Raw genomic sequence first — 5,709 nt, 5'->3', positions numbered from 1 at the left:
ATTATATTTCTACCAGACAGTGCAGGTTTAAGCCAATCATGGTGGTCTCATTCCCTCACCAGGTGAAGGATTTAAGATGGTATATGCATGTAATGCATTTATGATCAATGAAAATGGGGGGTGGGGTGGTTGATGGCAAGGCTTCTAGAAGGTTCTCCACTCTCTTCAGAGGGAATATAAAACAGGGAGAAACATTCCTTTTTCTGCCATGGATGTTGATATCAGTGTGCTGCCTGGAACAATGGCAGCCATTTGGGGACCCTGAGGATAGCTGGCTTAAGTAAATAAATCAGAGTCTCAAGATAGAGAAAAACTATATCCTTGATGACATAAATGAGCCTCTCATTAACCCACATAATTTTTATGTTAAATTATATTTTTTATGTAAAATATATTGTTAAAGTCAAATTTAAATGGGTTTCCTGTTGTTTGCGGTCAAAAGCATTCCATCTAGTGACAACAGTGTCAGAGGCTGTTCTCTGTGTATGTTATCCCTCTTCTTCCTGTATATTCGAGTTTTTCCTCTGAAAAATAAGGAGAAAATCAGATTACTATTTGGATAGTTTTGTCTTTAGTTTATTTATTTATTTTTGAGAGACACAGAGAGAGAAAGGGAGTGGAGGAGGGGCAGAGAGGGACAGAGAATCCAAAGCAGGCTCGGAGCCATCAGCGGGGAGCCCATTGTGGAGCTCGATCCCACGAACTGCAAGATAGTGGCCTGAGCCAGTATCAAGAGTTGCACACCTAATCGACTGAGCCACTCAGGCATTCCTGGAAAATTCTTTTGTGTTCTATTTCAATATGCCATCATCTTTTGTGTCTGTGGCTGAAATGGTCTTGATGGGATAACACTTTTTCTGAGTAATACTCCACTTTTTTTTCTTCTTTCCTTTCTTTTTTTTTCCCCCCCGATATGTAAATAAGGAGTAGACCCAGGTCAGGCAATGGAGGATGGATTTGTTTCTGTAGTAATTCCTGTGCAGGTACCGTGAGCTCTGTACGTGGTGGGGAAGGAGCCACTTTTCTGGACAGCTGCCAGACTCCAAACCTTTCAGAACGTGGTAGCTGTTGTCTCTGGAAGCAGCTTGATATGGTTTCAAAGAGAGGGGGGCTGTGATCACCACAGCCTGCTGCGTTTAGGGAACCAGTATTAAAAATCTAAATTTCACAGATCTCTTCTCTGGCACTTGATTATATATTGATATGAAGATTTTAGTGTTCATGACTCTGACCCACCATGCCATGTCTTCAGCTGTCCTCCCCAAGGTCCAAATATAATAAGCACCCAACATCAGAAGGGAGAAACTGCTGGGAATTCTGGTCAATGCCTGAAGCAAGTAAGAGAGACAAGGAAAAGAAAGAAAGTGTTTTAAACAGTTGTTGGCAGCAGAGACATTTGTGAGCGTGAAGCAGCAGAGAGAAAACAGAAGAGGTGTGGGGACGGAGCGGTGTGGAAGCTGAAAGGGACCTTTGAGCTTTCAGTTCAACTCCTTCCCTTAAACATGAGGTAATGGGGCCCAAGGAGGTGCTCTTGGCTCCTTCCTTCTGCCTTCTACATGCACAGAATTCTGGCCACGACCCGTCCTCTAGGAAACATAGGGCTGTGGGCATGGGAGACACCGCAGCCCTGTCCTCCAGGGGCTCCCGACACCAGCTGTGACAGAGTCAAGATCAAACCCATGTTAGGGCGATTTTGTTTTTGTTCTTACTTTGCTTTGTTTTGTTTTCCTAAGTCCCTGCCTCCCTCTATTCCAGATATGAATCAGTACTGGCTCTCAGACTACTTCTGCTTTATGTCTGTGCTGGTGGGGTTTGGTGACCATTAGATTAAGAAAATAAAGCAGTAAATTCTTGCTCATATGTTATTCTGGGGAAGCATGCTGTTACCCTCTCTTTCCCTCCTTCCTTTCTTCTTTCCTGTCTTCTTCTTTCCTTCCTTGCTTGTTTCCTTCCTTCCAATATACATTATTTCCTTGAGCAGATTTATTTACCATTTTTACCGTATTTACTATTCTTCCTAACCTTGGGAATAACCAAGAAACATCTTGGTTGGAATCATGAATCCAAACAGAACTACCACAAGTATAAAAGTCAAGGGACAAGTGCCATCCACTGACCCTTCTCACACTCCTGTCGGGAATTTTTACTTCAAATACAGCTATTCTCTGGAGACATACAAAACTAGACAAGTTTGCATCTTGTGTCTGTTCCTGGAGCCTGGGAGGGTAGATTGAAGTCAGAAGAGCAGAAGGGAAGGAAGACCCAATACATTTGGAAGGACATCCGAAAAAGATGAGCCAAGAAGAAGGTCAGCTCTGGTGGAGGACTCCTTCCCTACCCTTAGAATCCAAAGCACCCCCCCTCCCAGCCTCAGCCCCAGGCAGCAACAAAAGGCGGGTCTAGAACTCACTGAAAACCTGTCCTGCACACCAGCAGAAGAGCAGGATCCGGAGGGCTGACTGAGCAGGGCAGGGACCGGGCCAGTGAATAAGGGAGAATGGAAAGGATAAAGGCGACAGGGAAGGAGAGAGAAAGGGTTTTCTCTTGAGAAGCTGCAGGGAATCCTCTGGATCCTCTGTGCCTCCCTCACCATGTGGCTTTCCAGCAAGTCCTCCAGCAAGGCTCTCCAACGTGTTCCAAAGCCATCAGCCCCTCCCCCATCCTCGTCCAGTGCACCACCATCAGGCAGGAGGGCAGAGCCTCCTAGAAGGCCTCTGAGCCTCCACCCCTTCCTGCTTAAAATGCGTTCTCCCTGGAGCAGCTAGAGGGACCATTTAAAACCATAAATCAGATTGTGAGGTCACAATTCCGCAGCCCCAGCAGTGCTCCGGGGGGCATCCAGCCCAAATTCCTCCCTAACTTTCTCCATTACCACTAGCTCCCTCACTCACCCATCCAGCCCTTGCTGGCCTTCTTTCGGGTCTTTGCAGATCCAGCTGCATTCTCCCCTGAAGGCCTCTCCGCTTGCTCATCCCTCCTGCCTGGAACACCATCCCTTCAGCACCTGCCATGGCTCTCTCCTCCTCATCCTTTGAGCCTCAGCTCAGTCAGTGCTCCCAGGGGTCCTTCTCTGACCACCAGCCTCACTCGTCATTATGCGCTCCATCATCACCACCTGAAGTTATCCTGCTGATTCTTTTCTTTCTTTCTTTTGTAATACCTATTTTTTTGGTCTGTTTTTCCAACAAGGTTAAAACTATCTTGTCTGGGGCTGTCCCCTCTGCCTAGAACAGAGCCTGGCACAGAATAAATGCTCCATAAGGGCTTGTTGAATGAATAAGTGAGTGGATGAAGAGATGTGGGGTGGTCTCAAAAATCCAGAAGGGACACCCAGGCTAGGGTCGCCTAGATTTTGTAAATACAAACCCAAAGAGCCCCTGTACATTTGAATTCCAGATAAATAATGAATGCATGTAATACTAAATGAGTAGATGTCCCAAATATCGCACGCGTTCACTGTTTATCTGAAATCCAAATGTAAGGGGCGCCTGGGTGGCTCAGTCGGTTAAGCGTCCGACTTCAGCTCAGGTCACGATCTCACGGTCCGTGAGTTCGAGCCCCGCGTCGGGCTCTGGGCTGATGGCTCAGAGCCTGGAGCCTGCTTCTGATTCTGTGTCTCCCTCTCTCTCTGCCCCTCCCCCGTTCATGCTCTGTCCCTCTCTGTCTCAAAAATAAATAAACGTTAAAAAAAAAAATTAAAAAAAAACAAATGTAATTGGGGGCCCTATATTGTATATGGCAGCTGCACACCAGAGCCATTGAAAGGCTCATGAGAATGGAGCGGAACAAAGTAGACCCTCTCAACTCTCTTCCTTGTAGACCCTCATGTGTTATAATAGACATGAAGTGATGTTCAACGCTGTTTTGTTCTTTCTTCTGGACTGTGTGTGTGTGTGTGTGTGTGTGTGCTATTTGGCTAATAGTAAGGTGGTTTTGGTAATGGATTTACCACCAAACCCTCCCACCCTAAAGGGTACAGGACAAAATATGGAGCACTGAACGAAAGAGCTACAGAGCAGATACAGCCACAGGAAGTTGTGGCTTCTTTCATATTGACACAACAACCCCAGGCACATCTTCTCCTAGAGGAGGGCTGTCCTCGCTGGAATTCTTTCTCTTCTCACAGAGAAAAGGAGTTCTGAGGTGATTTTTTTTTTTTTTTGCAAAAATGGAATAATTCAACAAATCAAATGTTTTCCTGGATTTTGTGATTAAAAGAAAAGCTCACATTTCTCTCAGAAACATTTCAGTTCTTTTAGTCTCAAAAATACCAAACTTTATGAGGAAACCAAATTATGTACATTCCAGTATTATCCTCTTGTGTCCATAAAATGGTTTCAGATGTGGAAAGTGCATTTAAAAACTTGCATATATTTCAGTTTCCTCCAAAAGTTCCCGTCCAAAGAATGATTTTCCCCCTCATGGCTTCAAAATGTCTAGAAATCGTGTGGATCAGAAGGGGCCGGTTGCATGACCTCCAGGAGGCTGTGGAAAGGCCCTCAGGGTAAAAGGGCAAGAGACATTTTTGCATATAAAACAGGTTGGGTCAAGTCCCTTAACACGTTAAAGCAAAGCAAAGCCTGAGATGCTCTGCTTTGCAATGTTTCAAGGGTTACAATACATTTGAGTTCACTCCTTGAGCCAAGAGCACTTAATCTGGGGCAGCCCAGAGTCTTTGTGTGTCTTAACAAATCTCACCCAACTTGGGCCCCTGGGTGGCTCCGTTGATTAAGCATCCAACTCTTGGTTTTGGCTCAGATCATGACCTCACGGTCCTGACAGCGAGCCCTGCATGGGGCTCTTGCACTAAGTGTGAAGCCTGCTTGGGTTCTCTCCTTCTCTCTCTTCTCCTTCCCTGCTCCTGGTCTCTCTCAAAAAAAAAAAAAAAAAATCTCACATAACTGAAAAATACCTTTACTTCATGAAAAATAGAATATTGTTAAATATATACCGGTGGGTGTTTTGTTTTGATTTGGTTTGGGGGCCAATAAGGCAGCTAAGTAACAAGTGTTCCTTGGACTAACGCAGCCATTGCCAAGGCCTTCAGAATAACGCATACATTTTATCTCATATACTTCACAGTAATTTTTGCTTTTAGTGTTGACATCCCCTCCTTGCAACTTTGTGGATGGGGCAGATGCCTGATAAATTTAGCGAGCTGCAATAAATTCAAAGCAAAGTGATCTAGCAATAAGTTCCTCCTCCCCACAATCACCTGTTAGATGGAAACCAATTCAGTATTTTAGTTCAGCTGGAAATTGAGGGAGATACAAAGGTGATGGCCCTCATTCTGTTTACCCATTGACCATATCAAACATCTGCCCTGTCTCTGTGAACATCATTATGCATTTCATGTTCGTTTTTCTTAACACACCCCATTTCTAAAAGAACCTATGGTGGTTGTAACACAACGAAAATATATAGACCTTTTTAATGTAAGTATATAAAATACACAAAGATATTTTTCAAAAGCACCTAATCATTTTTTTGTTCTTGGACACAAATACATAGAACTCTCTAGAACACAGTCTTAATGATGGGGTTACTCTATAAAAGACCGGATTAGCACACTGGTTAGTATTGACAGTAGGGGGACCTCCAAAATCCAGCCTTCAGACGCTAGATAAATGATACAAGCAGAGGATGGACACATCTTTAAAAAATAAGACTTTACAAACACATGCAAACATGTACCATTTTTTCACTGCA

At 44.3% G+C, this 5,709-nt stretch overlaps 1 long non-coding RNA gene across 1 annotated transcript; it reads right to left on the bottom strand.

Moving 5' to 3' along the window:
* Positions 1-355: 355 nt before the first annotated feature.
* LOC131508404 (uncharacterized) lies at positions 356-2,751 on the bottom strand. The gene is made up of 3 exons (XR_009259999.1): positions 2,591-2,751; positions 1,237-1,328; positions 356-524 (listed from the first exon to the last, which is right to left on the bottom strand). It is a non-coding gene; the product is annotated as an uncharacterized LOC131508404 (long non-coding RNA).
* Between the last annotated feature and the right edge of the window lie 2,958 nt (positions 2,752-5,709).

Source organism: Neofelis nebulosa, chromosome 4, assembly GCF_028018385.1.
Source record: "Neofelis nebulosa isolate mNeoNeb1 chromosome 4, mNeoNeb1.pri, whole genome shotgun sequence".
NCBI classification, from domain to species: Eukaryota; Metazoa; Chordata; class Mammalia; order Carnivora; family Felidae; genus Neofelis; species Neofelis nebulosa.
The sequence above is the reverse complement of the archived record's forward strand: the minus strand, read 5'-3'. Positions and strand labels throughout refer to the sequence as shown.